Genomic DNA, 21,877 nt, shown 5'->3' on the forward strand with positions numbered 1-21,877 from the left:
CAACTGTTGAGGCAAAGTAAGGAATGCATGTAACCCATATATTTGGGAATTTATTCAAGCTGTTGTCCTGCTCACAGTTCAGAGCACATCCTATCCCATGTCTATGATCTTCTCACACACTACATGGTTTACTGTGGTTTTTCTCAGTGTTTCCTGCTTAGAAGAGAAACTCCGTGGGGAGGGCTTCTCATCAGTGCTTTCGGCCCGCAAGCAGCGGAAGGCCAGCAGCAGCTGTGCGCACAGTAGGTACTTGTGAAAGGATTCTTTGAGACCCTCCACCGCTCTGGGGGCCTGGTCCCAGCCCTAAGGGGGTGGGTGGGATCAGCACGGGAGGGGAGGAGAGCTGTCAGGGAGCAGAGCAGGAGGACAAGGGGTGCAGGCTGGCCAGAAAGAAGCCCCGGGAAAAACAGGGTTTTGTGCAGAGCGTTAAAGGTGGGGGATCCCAGGGGCCGAGCCCTAAGAAGTGGCCCCTGGGCTGAGTCACTGGAAGCCCTCCGAGAAGATCACTCAGGGAAAGGGACAGTGGCCACCGGAGTGTGGGAGGCTAAGGTGGGAATGGGGGGAAGGGACGGCACGGAGGTCGGAGGTCGGAGGTCGCAGGCAGAGACGGCACATGGGAAAACCTGACAGACCAGAGGTAAAGCAGAGGCAGTCCGGGGAGCAGCCAAGCTAGGGGCAGGTCTGTGGAGAAGGGCCAGACTGGGCCCATTTGGAGATGGGAGGAGAGAGACATGACTGTCCAAGCCCAGGTAGGCTGCAGACCTATTGGAAGGGGCTCTCCCAGGGTCCTGGGCTCAGGGGGCGTGGCAGGAGGCGGGGCCTCCAGCGGGAGGGGGAGAGCCTGCAGCTACCCAAGGCTGAGGGCGGGTGGGTGGAGGCGGCCACCCCCCACTGCGCGTGCGCCTTGATGTGGCTCAGGCTGTGGGGCAGAGGAAACCCGAGCTTCCCAGCGTGGCCCCCTGCATCAATGCCACCCAGTCTTCAATGGGGTCGCAGAAGATGTGGGCCCGTAGCGGGGTTGGCAGGAAATCAAGGCAAAACATTTCAGCAGGAGATGAAAGGGAGTTTGTACCCAGACTCCTACCAACACACCCAAGCTCCATTCTCTCCCTCTGGGAGGGGTTCTCAGTGTGGGGAGCAGGCTGCTACTCTCTCTTCCATGTCCTCACTTCACTGAGGAGAAGATCACCCAGTGGGGTGTCTGTAACGAGAGAGACTGGGGATTGGGTCTTCCTTATCTGTGCAGGTTTCAACAAGCTTCCCCTGTGGGATGAGGGAGGGTGCCATGCATACATCAGGTAAAACAGACACAAAAGGTGTCCCCTCAGCCCTTGCCTGTCGGCTCCCCCACCCCCGTGTTTCGAGATTTAGCACCTCCATTCACAATTCAAACCATGTATGAGAGAGAGACAGAGACAGAAAACATGAGAGTGTGCAGCTTCATGGCGACCCTATAAAGGACCCTGCCCATGTCCCCCGCTCTGTTTCCAGCCACAGACACTCACCAGTGACCCTGAACTCCTGGAGGGGTTCAGGACCCTTCTCCTCACCCTACACTCTGGAGATATAAAATCAAGGACCCTATTTCCGAGAACATGCCTGGTCCATGCTTTGAAAGAAAGAGAAAGGGAGGGGGTGGCCAGGATGTTTTCTGCTTCAGCTTTCATTAACAACTCAACACACATCGACTGAGGGTTCGGTGCCAGGCATTGGGCTGGGCAAAGGGACATGAAAACAAATGGGGCTCTCTCCCTGCCCTGGGTGACGGAGCTCATGTCAGGGACACCATCACAGGTTCTCAAACAGTACAGACAGTGGTAAGGCTGAGGGCAAGGCAGAAAGACGTGCCCCAGGGTTTCTTACCCTGACTGTCCCTGAGATTCAGCTGGGGAGCCCTGAAAATTAGACAATTGTCCAGCACCCTTCCCCCACCCCTGGGCCAGTGGAAACTCTCTTTGATGGTGGGACCTGAGCTTCAGTAGTTTTAAGCCAACCCACACCCATCATTCCCTACCACCCCCATGATTCTACTGTGCTGCCAGGTTAGAGAACTGTTAAAGCATATGTTCCTTTTCAAAACAGACATGAAAAAGGATAAGGAGTCAGGGCCCCAGGGAAATGCTCCCAGCTCCGATTCGCCCTTCCCCACCAAAGCATGGCATGGCAAGTGGCATAACAGTCTCCCCTCCTCAAATGGCCACTCTGGCCAGTTCCAGGACAGCCCAGAGCAAGAAAGGGAATGCTTTGGGCTCTTTCCCCCCCAACTTTGAACCTCAAAGGTAGAAAAAACCAAGAGGTTTTGTTGACATGGAGCCCAGAAGCATCCTGTCCCTCTCTTTCTGAAACTCATTCTGAGTCTTACTGTTGCCTTTTTTAAGCACTCCAGCATGCTGGAGGAATGAAAAGGAACAGCACCCCTGCTGAGTGTCCCAGATGCCCAGGGAAGGGAGAGGCACCGCTGATAACTACAGGCACTATGGGTGGGCACCTTCAAGTCCAATTCTGAACAGATCTAGAGAGGAGCAGTCAGGGTTTACCCTTAAGGAAATGGAGCAGGTAGCCAAGATGGCTAGCTCTGCGGGGTGCGGGGCAGGGAGGCCTCAGAAAGCCCAGAACACCAGGGCTTATGAGAGCCTGGCAACAGAGTCCCCCCAGATACTCACCCTGAGAGCAGATACTATGTGGTATGTTCGGACATAGCATGGAGTTTGGGATTGGAAACAAGGATCTGAAAGTGCCTCTTACTACATGTATGACTGAGACATATTCTTTCTGGAGAATCTCTTTCCTTCCTTCTTTCTTTCCTTCCTTCCTCCCTCCCTCCCTCTCTCCCTGTCTCCCTTTCCTCCCTCCTTCCTTCCTTCCTTTTCAATATTTATATATTTATTTTAGAGAGAGAGAGAGAGAGAGCAAGCCAGAGGGGCAGAGGGAGAGAAAGAATCCCAAACAGAATCCATGATAAGCTCGGAGCATGAGACGGGGCTCGATCCCATGACCCTGAGATCGTGACCTGAGCCGAAACCAAGAGTGGGATGCTTAACCGACTGTGCCATCCAGGGGCCCCTCTTCATTTCTAAAAAATGTATATATACATACTGTGCTGCGGGGAGAGCTGTCAGCCCAGACGACCGAGCAGGAAACTCGGGGGTGCCCAGCTCGATCCTGGTACTGTTGTCACCTCCACCTTCTCTTTCCTACCCTGGCTCTTCTCTGCCGCATGTGGGCCCCTACGTGGGGTGGCGAGGCTGTGGGAATCCTGACACACAGATGCTGCCATTTCCTCACATCTCAGCCTCCCCACCTGATGGAGGCCATGTATCCCTGGGTCCACCTCTCATTCTGAAATGTGAGTATCATCAACAGATAATGAGAGCTCCAGAAGTTTGTCCCTTCAAAGCCCTGAGAACAGGGCACCTGAGTGGCTCAGGTCAGTTGAGTGTCTGCCTTCAGCTCAGGTCATGATCTGGGGTCCTGAGATCAAGCTCCACATCAGGACCCCTGCTCAATGGGGTCCTCTCTCTCTGCCCCTCTCCCCTGCCTTTTGCTCTCTCTCTCTCTCTCTCTCTCTCTCTCAAATAAATAAATAAATAAATAATCTTAAAAAGAAAACCCAAACCCTGAGAACAACTGTGACCCACACTCAGAAGAGCCCATCTATCATCAATGTCACTCAATGAGGAGGACTGGCTCGGCTAGGAAGCCAAGTTCACAGACTGCCATGGCTGAAATTCCAGACCCACTACAACCTCCATATCCCAGCTCTTGCTGCCTACACTAGATGTTATCCCAGATCTTTCCAAGCCCTGTGGTTCTCCCGTTCACTGCAAACATTTTTTTTTTAATTTATTTCCAGCATAACAGTATTCATTATTTTTGCACCACACCCCGTACTCCATGCAATCCGTGCCCTCTATAATACCCACCACCTGGTACCCCAACCTCCCACGCCCCGTCCCTTCAAAACCCTCAGATTGTTTTTCAGAGTCCATAGTCTCTCATGGTTCACTGCAAACATTTTTATCCACAGTGTAAACACTGCACAAGGTTTTGAGTTTAGAACCAGGAAGAATTTTGGCACAGTCCCATCAGAGCCAACCCAACAGGAAAAACCTCAGTTTCCTTAGTGCCTGCAAGGATGGATGGTCCAAGCACACAGACCACCCAGCGTCTGAAGCCCCGTCTCCCTCCCACTGACCTTCACGCCCTCACAAAGGGCACCAGCTTGTGTCAGGCCCACAAAACAGGTCTTCTTACCATGGAAAGATCATCTCAGACCCGCAGTGAGTGGAGCTTGATTTCTACCAGTGCTTCTGAGATGAGAGGCTCTCCATCTCAGCCTCACCACCCCAAATCCCTAAGACAGATATGGGGTGCGGTTTGGGCTAAATGTCTGAATGTAAAGCCATGGTGCCCGGTCCTGGGAGCCCAGCCTCTGGTGGGGAGGCCCAAAAGCCATTGTTGAATGAAAGTGGGTGGGAGGTAGTAAGCCCCTCTCTGAGCTGCTGAGCCCCTTTCTCTTGCAAGCCCTCTCAAGGTATCAGTCAGTATGGCCTGGGACCAGTTACCTAGCTACCAGAGCCTCAGTTTTCCCATTACCAAAATGAGGGAACAACTCTTGGGATGGTTCCCTGGTAATTATTTGGAGAGCAGAATGCCAGGCATATTGAGCACCCAAGACATGGTCCCCCTGGTCTAGCCTTCCTTGTCACACATGAGCAAGCTCAGGTCCAACACAGAGCACTGTGGGACATCTGGGATGACAGGAGATGGAGTCAGGAGTTCTGCCCCAGAGCAATGGGAATATGAACTCTGACTGGGGATGAGAGATGGGGCCTCCACAGGGCAGCAGACTCTCCCTCAGGCGTCTGTGAAAAGACTTCCCTGCCTCAATAGAAGGACACATACACGCTTGTAAGTCAGGGCCAACGGTTCTCTCCTGAAGGCTCAGAAAGTGCCCAGGACATTGGATCTTAGCAGAGGTGCAGGCCAGGAAGTGGTCACTAGAGGGCTGAGGATGGCACAGAGGTAGCTGCCCCAGGGAGGTCACAGGAGAGGGACAGCCTGAGAACCAGGACAGGGCTGGGGGTGGGGGTTGGGGAGAGACAGAAAGAGAGAGAATGTCAGGGGGAGGGAGACCACGGCTGAGCAGGATGGGAGAGCAGGATGGCTTCCTGTAAAGCTTCCCCATTACCTCCTCAGGACCCAGAAAGACCCAGAGAAACCCAGAGCCCCGGGGTTCCTAGCAGTGACAGCACTCACACACAATATTGTGGCAGAAAACACTGCCTACCCCAAATGCCTGAATCCCCTAGTTTCCTATCCCCCTCCAGCTCAACGTGCATTTCCTTGGTTCTGTCTGGCACTCCCCACCTACAGGAGATGGCTACTGGGAGGGGCAAACAGCTACTGGAAGAGCCCTACCGTCAGGAGGAAAGAGCACTTGTTCTCGGTTGACTGGGGCCTGGGTTCAAATCCTTCCACCTTACTTCTATATAGTTGTGGCATGCTAGATAAATTTCTTCACCTCACTGAGGTCTTTCCATCCGGTGTAAACCAAGAGCTAAATCCCTCCATCAGAGCCTCGGGAGCTTAATGAGAGACTGACCCCCGTTAGTGGTTGTTACTTGTGAATACAAAGTAAATGCCTCCATAATTGATCCCTGGGGCTGGAGGCATTCACCCACCCCTAGGGCTAGCTGTGCCTTCCCCCCTGTGCTCCTTTCTGCCCAGCTCCCTGTTTCCTGCTATCAGAACCCCTGAATGAGGCCACAGCACCGAACTGCCAGCAGAAGTCTAAGTCACAGTCAGGGAGGTTTGTTTCCCCAGAGAGGTGACCAGCGCAGGACAGGGCAAGCCACAGTCACAGGCATGCCCCCCTTTCCTAACCCCCAGGCCCAGACCCAGGCAAAGCCGTCCTCCCAGGCTCTGCCCACTCCAGGAGAGGAGTTTGTGAAGTGGAAACTTCTTCCAACATTTAGCCCTGTGTGACAATCTCAGAGCAATCCTCTCTCTCAGCAGGACCAGCCTGTGAAGTGTAATTAAAGCCACGGGTTAATTACGAGCGGCAGCCATCTTGTCCAGAGGAGCACCTCACTGCTGCTCCTCCTGCCTCCAAAGCCATCCTCCCAGAGGTCCAGACGGGGGAGTCATACCACCTCTCCACATCCTCTCCCTCTTCCGCCCCTCCACCTCAGCCCTAAAGGTCTCCAGCTAAGTCATGCCAGCGTTGCCTTCAACGAGCTGTTTTAGTATCTCCTGCAGTTCGTACTTGGGAAGGGCTCCCTGTGCTCTGACTTCAATCCGTCCTTCTACAGACTGACGGTGGGAATGGGAAGCACAGACGTGGATGTGAGTCAGGGCTTCATGGAAGGTGCCCTGAGAAGGGTCCTTAGTGAAGGGCAGGGCCTTGTGACCCACCCCACAACCATGAAGAGGAGATGGGGGGCGAGGATCCGACAGGATCCAGCCAGGGGTGGGGGCGATGTGACAGTTGGAAGGGAATGGGGAAGGGAGAAGCCTGTCGGTCGGAAGGAGGAGAGCACGAGCTGGGAACTGGAGGCCTGGATTGGCTTAACAGTTATCTACCAGCTCTGTAGCTCAGTCAACCCACCTATAAAATGGAGGTGATAAAGTCAAACTTACTCTTGGGACCTTTGTGAGCTAAAATACAGAAAACAGCTTTTTAAATGGCCTGGCACAACTTAAGCTCTCAGTAGACTCTGGGAAACCCTCTTAACACCCGCATCCTCGTCCACAAATTGCTCAGAATCCTAGAGCTTCTTCCCTCTCCTTTTCTCTCACACTAACTTCTTCTTCCCCATTGCCACGGCCTCAGGCAGTCACGGCCCTCATCCCAGCCTGTGACCTCACCTCCTCCCTGGCCTCCCCACGGGCCTCCCCAAGGGCCTCCCCCGCCCCCACCACATCCACCTCCAGCTCCCCAGTCCACTCTGCAGAAGGGCAGGTGTGCTTGGTACCCTCAGTCCCCAGGTACTTTTCCAGACGTCCGCTCTACTAAAAAGAAGCTCATTTAATTCAGTCCTCACGCTCACCCTCGGAAACAGGTGTTAAGGCCACCTTACAGATGAGGACACTGAGCCTTAGGGAGGAGAAATCATCTGCCCAAAGTCACTCCACCAGTAAATGGCAGAGCCAGAATTCAAGCCCTACCGTGGGGATCAGGCCGCCTTCCACATGGGACTCCTCAGCAGAGCGTCTGAGGCCTTCCGCTCCCGGCCCCCCTCCGCTGTCCCAGTCGAGCCCCGTGCTCACCCAGCTCGCCCACATCTGTCTTATCCTCAAGGAGTCAAAGAGTCCAATTAGAAAAAGAGAGGAGAGACTATAGGACAGGACAGGAATTGGGGAAGGAGAAGAGCCGGAAGGGGAAAGAAGGCCGAAGGGAACGGATCCGGCATCCAAAGGTTCGAGAACTTCTCCAGTGGGCCGTCAGCTCTTCCTCCAGCTTTGCTTCTGTTTTCCCCATCAGGACCTGGGATTCCGCGGAAAGGAAAAGGGGAGAGAGCCGAGCGTCGGGTGCAGGAGGCCCAAGCTGGAGGCTGGTGTGCAGACTGTAAGAACTCCAGCTGCTCTGCAGCCAGGGCGAGAGCCAGCCACTTGACCCAGCGGCACACCCGGGGTACAGGCAGATGAGGCGGAGAGCAGCTGTGGGGATCTCGCAGGAATCCTGACAGGATCCTGGCAAGCATGAGAGGCGCTGGGAGGCCTCAGGCAGGCTACACGGCCCTCATTTCCAGAAAGGGGTCTGGGGTGGGTTTTGCAAACCACACAGAGGGAAACTCAATGTGCTGCCCGAGAAAAATTCCTGCAAAGACTATAAACGAGGGGTGGTGGGCACTGGGGAAAGGCGGTTGAGATCGCGGGCAGGCAGTGTGTGTTCAGTAATAAAGTCCTGTCAGGCAAAGCTCATCTTCTCTGTTGACAGGGTCACCAGGCTGGTAGACGAGGGAAATGGGGTTTGCCGAGAGAGCTGATCTTGAAACCATCTGACAACCTCGTCATGAAATTGTTGCATGTAAGCTAAAGAAAGGAAGCTATAGGGTGGGAAAACGAGTAGGACAGAGCCGGCCCACAACATCATGCCCAAGGGTGCTTGCCCATGGATCAAGTCCCCTGGGACAGAACTGTCCAGGGGCAGGTAGGGCTCTGAATTATCCCACTGCATTCAAGATCTTAGCAGTTCCTTGGATCAATAGATGGGAAGCATTTGAAGGTGGAAGCTACTGGCAGATATATTGGATGCCAGAGACAGAATCTGAAATCTTTTTAAGATTTTATATTTTTAGCAATCTCTACACTCAACATGGGGCTCAAACTCACGACCCTGAGATCAGGAGTCGCGCGCTCCACCGACTGAGCCAGCCAGACATCCCCAGAATCTGAAATATTTTAATCAGCTAGGGAGATGGACTGAACTTAGACAAGATGAAATGAATTAAGGAAAAATATAGAGTCCCAAACACAAGACCAAAAAGGCTACAGTGCTGTTATGGGTTGAACTGTGTCCCTCTAAAACTCACGCATTCAAGTTTCAATCCCCATCACCTCCAAATGTGATCTTATTTGGAAAGAGGGTCGTTACAGATGTAATTGGTTAAGATGAGGTCATACCGGAGTAAGGTGTGTCCCTAAACCAATATGACTGGTGTCCTTACAAAAGGGGGACTTTGGAGGCAGACAGGTGTAGAGGGAGAATGCCATGCAACGATAAAGGCAAAGATGAGGGGGAAGCTTCTATAAACCAAGGCATGCCAAGGACTGTCCAGAAACCACCAGAAGCTAGGGGAACACTCTCCCTTATAGCCCTCAGGAAGAACCAACCCTGTCAACGCCTTGATCTCGAGCTTCTAGTCTCCAGGACCGTGAAATAGTACACTTCTATTGTTGGAGTCACCAGTGTGTGGTCCTTTGTTATAGCAGTCCTAGCAAACTTGTGCAACACAAAGACACGACTGGAAGATGGGACTGAGTTGCAGATTATGATAAAGAAACCTGAGGGGAATGGTTGGCTGCTAGCTCAGTAAAAGTCAGCAGGGCCACGCGGCTGCCAAAAATAGCCAGGGCAGAACTGAGGCTGCAGGAAGAGAAGCTGTGGTGCCTGGACTGAGGTGGGTATGCTGGCCAGGCCCTCACCTGGAAGACTAGATTTGGTCCTGGTGACTGCAATTTAAGACAAGTGGGAGGACTTGCAGAGTTCTGTGCCTAGGGATGAAGAGACAAGTCAGAGGAGCACTAACAGGAGTGGGGAAGGCAGTTGGTCTCCAAAGCTTGAAAAGCTGTGGCATGGAAGTGACTGGGTTCACCTGGAACAGCCACATGGGAAGGGATGGAACCCTCAGGGAGAGACACAGACTTCAGAGAAATAGAAGAACTTTCTAGTAGAAATTGTTGACCAAAAATAGAATGGGCACCTTGTGGGCAAGAAGAACTGGAGACTTTACCCACTGACCACTCAGTAGGGACTTGCAGAGGTGACCTTGGCACCTTCCAGCTCCAAGGGACCCACTCCAATTGCCCAGCTTGGCTGACACCAGCAACTCAAGTTCCTTATTCATGTAAATTTAGAGGCTCCTGAGGACTACTGGGGCCCAAGTCCTTTCATCGAGGCTCTCGTGAGTCAAATTGCATGCTAGACTCATACACCTCAGAAGATCAGGTCTGGCAAGACCCAGGCCACCGGAAGGATGGACCTGCTCGTGCTCACGAGGATGAGGTCGGGAATAGGGGTGGGAAGGAAAATGGTCCTGGCTCTCCATTGTCCAGGAGGGGAGTAAACTGGCAGACCCAGAGTCAACCAGCCTCTGCCTTGAGGGAGTGCTCTGCTGGTAGGTGCTAAGGGGAAATGGAGGAGGCTTCACCCAGGCCTCCCTTTGAGCAATGGCTATGCAAACAAGACCCTTCCCAGGATGACATGATAGTAACAGTGAATGTAAGCTATATACAGGAGTTCCTCTACTTCATGTAATCTTCCCTTAAACTAGTCCTCCCTCACTTTACAGTGCAAAAAGCAGGCTCAGGGAGGGAATGGATTTCATACAAGACCCGCGAACACAAACCAGTCACGCTGGGTTTGAACTCAAGTCTGTCTCATCCTGAAACCCATGTTCCTTCCAAGTTTCCACACTACGTCCCCAGGAAAGTGTTATGGGTTGTAGAAATGCCACAAGCACCCAGCAACGGAAAGAAGAGCTTAGTGTGGTCTAAAGTCGTGTCTCTCAAACTTCAGCGAGCATCCAGATGGCCTAGAGAGCTTGTCAGAGGGCAGGTTGCCGGGTGCTGGCCTGAGAATTGCTGAGTCAGTAGGTCTGGGGTTTAGCCCAAGAACTCTCACATTCCCAGCAGGTGCCAGGCGGAGCTGATGCTGCTGGTCAGGGACGTGGCTTTGAGAACAACTGCTCCAGAGCAATCAGGAAAGGAAGCAGGTGTCCTCCAGACTCAGAGCCACACAGAGATAGAGGTTCACTTCCGGGTCGATCATCTGTCTCCAGGACGGGAGTCCCCCAGCAGCATCCTGGACAGCAAGACTGACAGCTGGTGCTGCTTCACCACAACCCATCTGGTTGGGAAGATGCCATTCTGAAAAAAATCCAGCTTCCTGTACTTCCCACTCTGGAGTCTCCCGCTTCTCCCAGGTAGATGAGCTATGTTCTCTCCTACCTGAAGTCCTGCCTCTTTGGCAGTCAGCATCCAGGACCCCAGGGTTTTCTCCCCCTCTAAGTGGACAAGTTCCCTTCACCAGACCTTCTGTAGCTGGGTTTCCCTAACCTCTCCTGTTGCTGGCTGCCCTCCGTGTAGCACACTGGACTTGGTCGGCTCCCCTCTAAAATCCGTGTCCAGAGATGAGGACATAATGACCAGGAAGAACCCAATCTAGTCCCTGCACTTCTCTTCGTACCACTGAAGACGGTGTTGTTTTGAGCAAGCCCCTCGCCCTGCTGGTTCCTATAAAGGCTGTGCACAATTAAACCCCTCAGATCTCTTCCTGAGGATCCGCAGCCAAACCAAGTCTGCTCCCGCCCCCATCCCCCTCATGAACTTGAGCAATTAATTTGTGCAATCTAAATGTGACTTTCCATCTGCCCCTGTTAAATTTCATCTTGTTGGTTTAAACCCAGCATTCCAGTCTGTTGAGATCATTTTGAATATTTATTCTGTCTTTTATAGGAGCTGCCCATCACAGTCTTGTCATCAACAAATTTGATAAGCTCGCTTACTCCAGTTTCATCCAACTCATGGATAAAAATGTGAAGCCTCATTTTTCAGAATCTCACCTGCCATAAGCCATCTTCCCTTTTGGAATCCCTAATCACAAGATCCGACTTCCTAAAATCAGAATTCCTAGATTCTAGGGAAGGTCTGTGGGCATGTCATTTCTTTCTCTGGCTGTTATTAACACTAGGCTGATGTGGTGTCTTTCATCCAAGCACCATGACATCACCACCTAGCTCTTGGTCAGAATCAAATCAGAAGGATAGTTTCAGTTGCTATTTCTCTATCTGTTGGACAAGGACGAAGTTAAAGAGGCAAGAATACAAAAATGTATCCACTCCTCCACTTTAAACAGTATTTGACATCCAACAGAAGTCAGACTGCCTATCCCCTCATCATTGCTGTAGCATGCCTCCCTGACAGCTTTATAAGCCATACTGGGCAAGTAGCATCCAAATTCTTCTGACTGGGTAGGGAAGCTGCAATAGGGATATGTCAAACTTGGGCCTGCTCAGCTGCAAGGCATGCTGGGATCTTGGCAGCTGGTCAGTGAGGAAGCAAGAAATGTTTTCTGGCACCGGGTACCTGGAGGAAGGGATGAGGACAGAATCAAGGAAGTGAAAAAGGAAAAGGGGTTCCTAACAAATAGCCACTCTCCTGCCAGTCGTAGGAGAGAACTGCTCTTCTGCTAGAGAAAGGCACAGTCTGTGTCCATAGGATGCTGACGGAGCCTTTGTGAACAACGTATTGATACCATAAGCCAAGGATGAAACAAAGTATACACACATATACAGACATTCAAAGTATACAAAGTATACATAGTTAAGAGGCTAGGCTCTGAAATCAGGCAGTCTGGGTTTAAATCCCAGCTCAGCTATGTTTTAACTGGGTGACCTTGGGCAAATTGTTTTCTCTCTCAAGGTTTCAGTTACTTCGTGCAGAATACACACACAGAGACCCAGGAGTATTAAAAGAGAGAATGGGTATACAAAGTGTAAGAGACTGCCTGGTGCATAGTAACAGCTCAATAAATAATAGCTGTTATTACGGAACAATAGCTTGAAGGCAGAAAATGTAGATAGTTCCTGGGCTGGAAATTCGAAGAAGAAAAAGCCAAGCAGGTGAAAGAAGAAACTAAATATGTGGGCAGGGTGGGGTGGGTGTTAGGAGCAGGAGAGACTTGGAGCTCACCTGGAGAGGGGTAGCAGTAATTTGTGGAACAGACCTGGAGGTAGAGCTGAGGCACCAGGCGAGGGCACGGATTCTGACCTTCAGGTCAAGTGGGGGTGAAACAGCCAGCTTGCAGGCTCAGAGGAGTTCAGTGAAAACAGTTTGTTTTTTCAGCTCTGAATATGAAAAATTTTTATTGTGATCGGAAGTCAGTCAAAAATGTCTAGAAGGTCCATGTTAAAAGGAAGCATAAATATCCCCACTTCTAGAAATCTGTTCTGCGGAAATAGTCATCAATGGGCACAAAGATTTACGTATAAGGATGTTCACTGCAGCATTATTTAAAACAGTAAAAAATGGTTTACAGCCTAGATGTCCAACTCACAGAGGGTTCATTAAATAAATTATAGCATATCCATATGATGGAATACTGGAGGCCATTAGAAAGCCCATTTGAGAAGAATACTTAAGACACGGGAAAATTCTCTCAGTATGTTATGAAATGGAAAAGGCTGGTTACAGAGCACCACAGGGTACAATCACAATTTTGTTATCTACATATCTAGAAGGAAATAAGCAATGATGTTGAAGGAATATGCATTGCTTTTATAAATGCTTTTTAAGAAGAAATGACCACAGAGAAATTACCCTGGAAGGGTGCTCCCACAATCAGCTTATAATAGAAAGTCATTAAATTCAGAACACAGGAACACAAACAGTAGCTATGAACCGAATGCCAGGAGCTGTGCTGGTAACTACTAGAAAGGACCTGGCTGTTCTGAAGGGCTGAGGGCAAAGAGATTCTGCATGCCATTGGCGTGAGTCCAGGGGGAGCCTAGGAACGAAGATTTAGGTCAGTGGCTCTCACCCATGGCTGCATATCGGAAGCTCAAAAAAATATCAATTGCTCAGGGACTCTGACTTAATTAAAAGGTCTAGGATGGGGCTGGTCGTCTATAGGTTTTCAAAGCTCTCCAGGTGATTCTAATAGAAACCAGTGAGTTAGAGCTGAACTGGGCCAGGCTACTGTTAGTTGAATACAGAGGTCAGTGGAGCCTTGCTCTCCAGGCTGGGCCCCGTATGCCGAGAGACTTGCTCCGTAAGTTAGAGGAAAGGGAGAAAAGGAGCAGGTGGCCCCAAGGTACCTGGTCTATGCAGGAAAATGCCCCCTCAGCCAGGAAGGGCATTCCCAGAAGTACTCCTTGGAGCTGGTCCCTTTGGGAGTTTTCACCACAAGGATCCTACTCTCCACGGAGACTCCTGAGGGGGCCCAGCTAGCTCTATGAACAGGAGAAGGGAAGAAAACCATGATCCCAGGAAACCTACAGGGACCTGACCCTGTACAAGCTAGACTTAGTCTAGTGGTATTTTCCTCTTCTGTCCTGCTTTGGGGCAGAAACACACCCTGGTCAACAGAGCAATGTGCAGACCTTAAAGGCAGTCTGTTCTAGGTGGAGGAGGGCTCTCAGAGGCTCCTGGTTCCCTCCGGGCGCCTTGAGGGAAGAGGAGCAGAAGGAACAAGCTGCAAGAAACAAAAGTTTGTATTAAATGATAAGATCTCCCCCAGCTTCAAACTACAGGTATAGGGTTACCCCAGGCACCAAAAGAAGGGAAAGAACAGACTTGGGTCGGGTGCTTTACACACTGGATCCATCCATCCCTGAATAATTAAGAGCCAACTGCAAGCTCTTTTGTACTCCTTAAAGGGGAGCTCCTGGGGGCCCTTCAGGACAATGATAAGGGCAGTATGGAGGGAGTTGGGGTTCAGGAGGAAAAGTGGGGTTAGCAAGTAGGGATGGATCTAAATTGCTACCCCACCAGCCCTTTCCCTGAAATTGTCTCTCTAGGGGCAGCCTTACGTCAACTCTAGCAGGTGAACGGAGCTGTGGGTAATCCAAAATTGCTTTGCAATGCATCGCATCTATGATAACACCGCTTTGCAATGCATCGCATCTATGTTTATACATGGACGTGTATGCATATGTTTACACACACACGCACACATGCATATACCTAATATGCAGCAGATTTACCTTGCAAATGGTGTTGGCTCAGGCAGAGGCTAAAAGGACCATGTACCTTCTGAAGGCACCAGCAGTCAGGTGTCTCAGCAGCAGTGGGGCTGGAGGGAACTAGAAACTGGTCTTAGACTAAATATTCTCCACAAGTGAGCCACAAAAAAAGATTTTCCTGGAAAATCGAGTAGTAACTGGAGTCTCCATTCAAGATGGCTGAACTGGAGGGCCAGAAAGTCTTAGGGTCCATTTGACCTCCTCGTTTTCACAGACGGGGTATCGAGATCTAGCAGAGGTGCTCAAATGGGGCAGACTCCCTCATTTCTAGGCCTCCTCCTTTGGGAATTTAAACTGTTGATCTGCTCCGATATGATCTTCAGCAGACTGACAGAGCAGATGGTCACCAGCCATCCTCTCGTACCAACCCTTCCTTATCACAGAAGAGGCCAGCCAGAGACATTCTTGGTTCAAATGCAAAGATATTCTGATAATATTGACAAGGCTTCAAATTCAAACGAGTTCCAGGTGCAAGTCTGATTAAGTCATCCTTATTAAACGCAGATCAATGAGGGCAGTGTCATGGCACAACTCAGCACATACAGCATTGCCTGTAAAGCTTCCATTTGCTCAGGAACAGCCCAACAGAATCCTTGTCCTCTTGTTTCAAGTCAGACTGGAGGAGGCTGAACAGCCCAACTGTTGGGAGGTGTGCTCAAGGTCAAACTCTCCCAAGCCTGGTCTCCATCCCAGGGGTCTCTCCTCCTGCTTTCCTCCCTGTGCCCAGCAGCAAATTAGACAGGAAAACACCTTCTTCTTCATTTTTTTCCCCTTCCATTTAGAAGCCATCAAGTGTAGTAATTTCTCACTGGTGAGTCCCTGACTAATGTCAGGATTAAAGAGTGCATTCTGCAAAGGTTTGGTTTTCATCTCTCATGCTCACTAAAGCAAAGCACTACAGCAGAAGGAAAGGAAAGTGACACGGCAGAGCCACAGAACATTCAGCACCCTGCTTCCTTGTCAGAACTCTGCTCCCAGCTGGAATTTTTCCCTGCTACTTTCTAGCATTCAAGTCAGTTATAAGGGAATTTTTTTTCCCCCCGAAAAGAAAGCCTTGGGGGAGTCCTCCATCTAAGACAGAGAATGGCATAGGCAAAGATCCCCTTCCAGATTACCCATTGTTGAGCCATCTCTTTAGCTAAGGCATGTGTTATCAAATGGAAAGTCGGAGAGAGGGAGGTTCACAAAGGTAGAGCACTGTGAAATTCAGGTGTTGCCCACACAAGCTGGAAAAGAAGGGCTCCATTTGGCAATTCAATGAAACTCCATTAGTTAAGCCACTTGCTTTGGCTTCTTTTCCTGTATTTAAGACCAAGCTAGTTAAGCTTTGTCGTAGATTTAAGACCAGCTCCGCGGTGGCTAAACTAATATGCAAAGATCTGAACATGAAGAGAACTCATTCATTAGAGGTACCTATTTCCAACACACACACACACACACACACACACACACACACACACACACACACACGGAATCACCAGTCAGTGAAGACAGACTAATAATCTAGGTGCCTGGGTGAGGCGAAGGATGGTCTCAGGTCTCAGTGGGGCTCAGACTCTGAAGATTAACCAACACTCCCTCCCAACAGTTCTCATCCCCACATCTCCAGGTGCCTGGCTATGCCTCTGTGTACACCACAGGTACAAGGTAGGTATTCAGCCCCCTTGATGAATGAGAAATTTGAGGAACCGAGGGACGATCTGAGGTGGTGGCATCCTAGAGCTGCCAGCCACAAACCCTGGATGACAGGTCATTTGGACAACTCCACCTTAGCTGTCAGATCACCCAGACAAACCTACAGGGAAAAGAGGGAAAAAAAAACCCTCACAGTAAATTCCATCACAGAAGTCGAGGCAAGGCTAGTCATTATGTCCTCCTAGTCATATCGGTTTACCTCCATTCAGATCAAAGATATGTCTTGTTTACTAATATCCACAGCTTCTAGCACAGTGCCTGGCGTATAGGAGGTGCTTAGTAAATGGTGAACATGTGAGTTTACTGCCACTATTGTTCTCATCTACCTTGCACCTAGGCAATAACAATGCTAACACTTGAGGATCTTACGGAACATCTGGAGGCTGGAGGCATGGGGCTCAGCCCAGTGTCATTTAAGGTTTACATGGTGGCAGGCACTTCTAATCAGGTAACTTCCTTTGCCCTCTGTGCCCATTCTATCACCTCCATCCTCAAAGAAAGTAGTAAACTGGTTGATTATACGGTAGTGATCTGAGTTGCTACCTTGTTAAATTTCCCAGTGGGATGTAAGAGAGTTACCAAGATTAAGAACAAGAATGTCATGATCAATGTTCAATATAATTGGACTCAACAGCATCTTCCTCCCAAGGGCACGTACTCTACCTACTAATCCTCAGCCTTGCCAAGCTAATCTGTAAATGTCTGCCACCCCTCTCCCCATTGCTGGGGTTCCTCTTCCCTTTTTTAGACCCACACTCAAGGCTCAAGACTTTCTGGATATTTCTTGGGATCCCTGAACATTCCCTAGGTGAGGTTCTAGATTTTTCTTATCTGAACCCTGAATAAGGTTTACTGCATTAGGGGAAGCAAAAAGTCATGGTTGGATTTTCTTCCTTTGGAAAGAACAAAGCTGGCTTACATTCACTGGGTTCCTGGGGTGCTGGGGAGGGAGGGAGAAGTAGGGACTGGCAGAGGTGTTCCAGTCCTGGCTCTGCATCTGGAATCTTGCATCAGTGGATGTGAAATGCTCAGATTTACAGAAGACAGACGACTCCCTGCCCTCAAGGAACTCATCATCTAGAGAAGTCATTATAGAAGAATCCTAATGGGTCCTGAAGATGAGAGCGAGCTGGGAGTCCAACAGGTCAGAAATGGGATGAGACTGTGGGGTGTTCCAACCAATCCCCAAGGTGCTGGGAGACACGATAACGCATACACAAAAAGAGATAATGCTTCTCAGGATCTTGATTTCTTGATCTATAAATTTGGTGATATGACTGCCCAAGGGCAACACATTGGTTTTGTTTAGACCATTATTTGGACAATTTGACTTTTTGCATCCAGTTGTCCAGCCTTTCTAACTGCCTGATCAGCACATTGTTCCCTGCCTGCCCTCTGTAGGCATCACAGTTTGTGACCCCCCGATATGGACAATCTCCAAGCCCTCTTCCAGATTTGAGCCTCAACAAGAAGTAACAAACTGAGGGGCTTTCAAACAAGCCAAGAAGGGTACACCAAAACAAAAAAGCTTCCGCAAAAAAAAGAAAAAAGAAAAGAAAGAAAGAAAGAAAAGAAAACTTCTGTCAATCCACCAGTCCTGAATGGGAGATCAAGCCACAGAACCAGGGTGGACCTCTCAGCTTCTCTGTCTTCCTGGTCTGGCTCTAGAAGTGGAAAGGGAGCCCCTTCCTGACCTTCCCTTTTCTCTCCCACCCTCCAGATATAGACAGCTGCTGGGGAGGGAGGCAGAGTCAACAAGCCCAGCTCTTGGTCCCCCCTGAGTCCCAGAGCTTTCTTCAAACAGTACTCTCTTATGCCCTAGGTCACCATTTGGCACCAAGTCCTTGATGTTTTGTATTGTCTATGGATTTCCCCTTTCACATTCCCCTCCTGAAACAAATACACACATGTCTTCTTTGAATCAAACTGGTGAATTTAGCAGCCTCTCTGGTTATGAGCTCAGCCCTGGACCTCTCTGTATCTCTAGTCACCGAGTCTGGTGCAGCCAGCACAGTAGGTACTTAAAAAGTGTTTGATGTCCAAGTGATGATAATAATGCTGACTGCTGTCAGCTCTTGAACTTACTCCCTGGAAACAGAAAAGAGACGGAATATCTGTCACCCCCCTCCCAAACTGGTGTTGGTAGTTGTTTATACCCCTCCCCCACCACACACACACTTTTCCTGGCTCGGAGGAGAGAGGCAGCCTTTTCCTGCTGAGCAGGTCTCCCAAAACTGTCTTCTGGTGGACCAAGTGGCACACCCCCCTCTCTCTTTGATATAGTCTCCCATTTTCTCCTCGGTTGGGGGTCGACTTTTGGGGCAGGATACTGACCGTTTTTCCCAGTCAGCTTCTTAACCTGCTCCCCTTTTCCTAGTTGTGAGGTCCAGTTCTCAGGCTCAAGATTTCCCCCTGCCCCACCCTCAAGGTCACCTATCCAGTCTCAGAAAGGGTGAGAGGTCACTTTTAAATGTCAACAAGAAGGGGGGGTGAGAAGTGATGGGAAAGAATAGACTAAAAGATGAGGGAAAGTGGGGGTGGGGAGGACGGAGAGGCGGGCATGGAGGGCGCTTGGGAGAGGCGCTGCTGCCTTCAGAGCAAAATGAGGCCAAAGTGGGAGGATGGGGAGAATGGGAAGCGGGGTGCCTGAAAAATGTGCAAGGAGATTGGAATTGCTAGGGGCTGAAGGAAAAAGATAGGGGTTGGAGGCAGAAAAGGTAAGATCGTGGTGGGGTCGAGACACAGGCGAGCTTCCAAGCCTCCAAGGCCAGTTGCGTTTGCTCAGGCTTAGGGCTGGGAAGGAGCGCATCCCGAGGGTGAGCTGCCCTTCCCAGCTCCAGCTGCTCCCATCCCCACCGCAGAAAGCCTGGAGGGGATCGCAGAGGTGGGGGCAGAGACCAGCGGCTACCCGTCCCCATCCAACTCGGGGCCCCCTCCAGCTCGAGGCGGCTGGGCGGACGGGATGACCCGGGGACTGGACACCGGGAGATGGGGAGGAGGCAGGAACCGCGCTTCAGGTGGCTCCTCCTCGTTGTTTAAAGTTTGCGGCAGGCGAAGGAGCCGGCTCTGTCCACCCCCTACCTCCCCCACGGCCCGGGCCGCGGGCTCGCTGCTCGGCTCGGCCGGGTCGCCTCAGCCTCGCCTTCTTCCTCCGCGCGTCCTACCGCCACTTGCCTCTCGGCTCCCGCCCCGCGCGGGTCCCGGATCCCCTCTCCTGTCTCCATCCCTCCCTGTGGCCGAGCGCCCCCCGCTCCCTCCCTCCGCGCTGGATCTCCCGCACGACGTGAGCAGAAAGTGAATGAGCAGCCCCAACCACAAAGACAAATTACCATGAGAAAAATAAATCAGGAAATCGCCGTTCGCGTCCCCCTTTCCCGCCGCCGCACCCCTCTCTCCACCGGCCGAGGCGGGAGCGCGGGGCTCCCGGGCCGCGGCGTGTGGGGCCTGGCAGGGCAGAGTTTGGGCTCTGCGGGGCCCTGGCGGGGCAGGGGGTCTGAGAAGAGCCCGGGTGGGGGCCCCGCAGGCGGCGGCGGAGCGGGGACGCCCGCGAGCGTGAGATTTCACACTCCGAGCGGGCCACGCGTTCCCACGCGCGCTGCCGCCCGCACTCTCCTTCCACCCGGTTTACTCGTCGGCCCTCCGTGAGCCTCCATCTCGGCGCCAGTCTCAGCGCCTTTGCCCGGCGCTCTCTCAGCTTTTCATTCGTCCGTCCCCTTCTCCAGGCCCGGGCCACGGGTCCTCATCAGGGCTGCAACCCAGACGCCCTGGCCGCGGCCCCGCGAGGGCCCCGCGCCGCCCGGACCCGGAGCAGGCGGGCGGCGGGAAAGCGGCAGCTCTGAGGGCGAGGGAGCACAGGGACACCCTTCTCCTCCCGCCCGCGGCCTCTCCCACCTGGTTCCAACTTGCTGGAGCCTCGGGGCCCCTACCCCTCTGCCCACCCGAGTTGCTGAAGTTTGCAACTCGCAGCCCCAGCCCGCGCAGGGGAAACGCCCGGGGCTCCCGGGACTCACCTCCGGGCTGCGAGCACAGGTGCCCGGCTCTCTGCGGCTCCCGGCTCCCGGTGGCACGAAGCGGCGGAGGCGAACCAGGAAGGCTGGCGGCCCGTCTGGGAATGGGGCGGCGGCGCCGGAACGGCCCCGGCTCTGGGTTCGGTGCTCCCCGTGCAGTCCGGACCCGGGCCCGCGCCCGCTGCGCTCCGGCTGCTCCCGCAGCCGCTGGACGCGCGGCCGACCCGCCCGGCTCCGCGGAGCTGGGCTCTGGCAGCAGTCCCCGCGCTCCAACTAGCTCCCGACCCGGAGCGCGGGTGAGAGCCGGGAGGAGGAGACCGAGGGAGCTGAAGGAGCGGGGGGAGAGGCTGTGGGGGAGGAGTTGGGAGCGAAGGGAGAGAAGGAGGGAGCGGGAGCGAAAAGGAGGAGGGGGTTGGCGAGGACCTGCCGCGGCCGGCGCTTCACCCGCCAGCCCCGAGGCGCGCGGAGCAGCGCGAGGGGGCGCCCTGCATCGCAACGTCCCCAGGCTCAGCCAGACTACCGCCCCTGGCCTGCCGAGTGTGTGCCGCACGGGGGGTGGACACAAGTCCCGCTCCGCAGCCGGCGTTCGAACGGCGAGACCCAGGTCCGCCTGAGCACTTGCTACCTTTTGCTACATCCTGCCTTATTGTCCTCGGTGACATCCCCCATCTCTAACATGACTTCTCCGGGGTGTCAGCTCACCCGAACCCTGCCCACCCAACCCTTGGAGCCTGAGGAACCCCACCCCCACCTCCACCCCGCCACCCCCGCCACCCGACTCCCAAATTCTCCAGCCCTGTTAGCTAAAGACGATCTTCCTGCCTGTGGATTGGAAGTGGGAAAGAAAGAATCTCGTACGAAACAGGGGAAATCTGGAATAAACTGCAGTCGAAGGGAGTGAGGAGAGGCTGTGGGGCTGGACTGGAAAGCCAGAACTGGCTGGATCAGGGTTAACTTTACACTGGACACGACCTTGAGTGAACCTCTCCAAGCCTCAGTTTCCTCAACTGTGAATTAGGGTTAGCAACACCTACCCCACGGAACGATTGGAGGAACAGTAGGAGCTGCAGTGAGTGAAATAACCTCAGGAACATGGGGAGGGCATCCCGGAGATTAGCGATCCCGGGAGGCAGAGGGGTGTTCTCGGTTAAGAGCGAAGGTTTACCGAGATCACGCATCAGGGCTGATTGTTTACAAGTTTAAGTATCTAGCGTCTGATGGCTAGAAAGCGGGAGGGAGAGACGGGGAGGCGGGCGGGGGGCTTCAGATTCTATCTGCCCGGGCTGCGCGAGAGATGGGAAGGGAGCCCTCTGCTGAACAAAAAAAGGTATTTTAAAAATTTAAAGAGGTGACCTAAGAGAACGAAAGAATGAAGGATAAAGACAAAAGACCAGAAAAATTAAACATGGAGAAGTGTGATTTTAAGAGATAACCAAAGAGAACTGTGAAATAATACTGGATAAGCCAGAAGAAGAAAAACATTAAAATATTTTCTGGAATATGCCGGAAATGGAAGAATTAGAGTGAATCACTTTATAGAACGAAATTCTGGGTAAAGGAAATCCCAGATAAAGCAGAGGGATGGAGACAATAAGAGCCCCAGAGAAGCATTTCCCTACACACACACACACACACACACACACACACACACACACCCCTTAACTAAGATGAGAAGCAATTTGGCCAGGATGAGGGGAAAGAAAGAAA

The 21,877-nt window shown here is 52.1% G+C and overlaps 1 protein-coding gene across 1 annotated transcript in view; it reads right to left on the reverse strand.

Moving 5' to 3' along the window:
* The window catches only part of SEMA5B (semaphorin 5B), a 114,430-nt gene extending 93,888 nt beyond the window's left edge, over positions 1 to 20,542 (reverse strand). The window contains exon 1 of the mRNA XM_032335168.1: positions 20,174 to 20,542. The gene's annotated coding sequence lies outside the window, so the exon portion shown is untranslated. The remainder of the gene's footprint in view (positions 1 to 20,173) is intronic.
* Between the last annotated feature and the right edge of the window lie 1,335 nt (positions 20,543 to 21,877).

Source organism: Mustela erminea, chromosome 1, assembly GCF_009829155.1.
Source record: "Mustela erminea isolate mMusErm1 chromosome 1, mMusErm1.Pri, whole genome shotgun sequence".
In the NCBI taxonomy this organism is placed as follows: domain Eukaryota; kingdom Metazoa; phylum Chordata; class Mammalia; order Carnivora; family Mustelidae; genus Mustela; species Mustela erminea.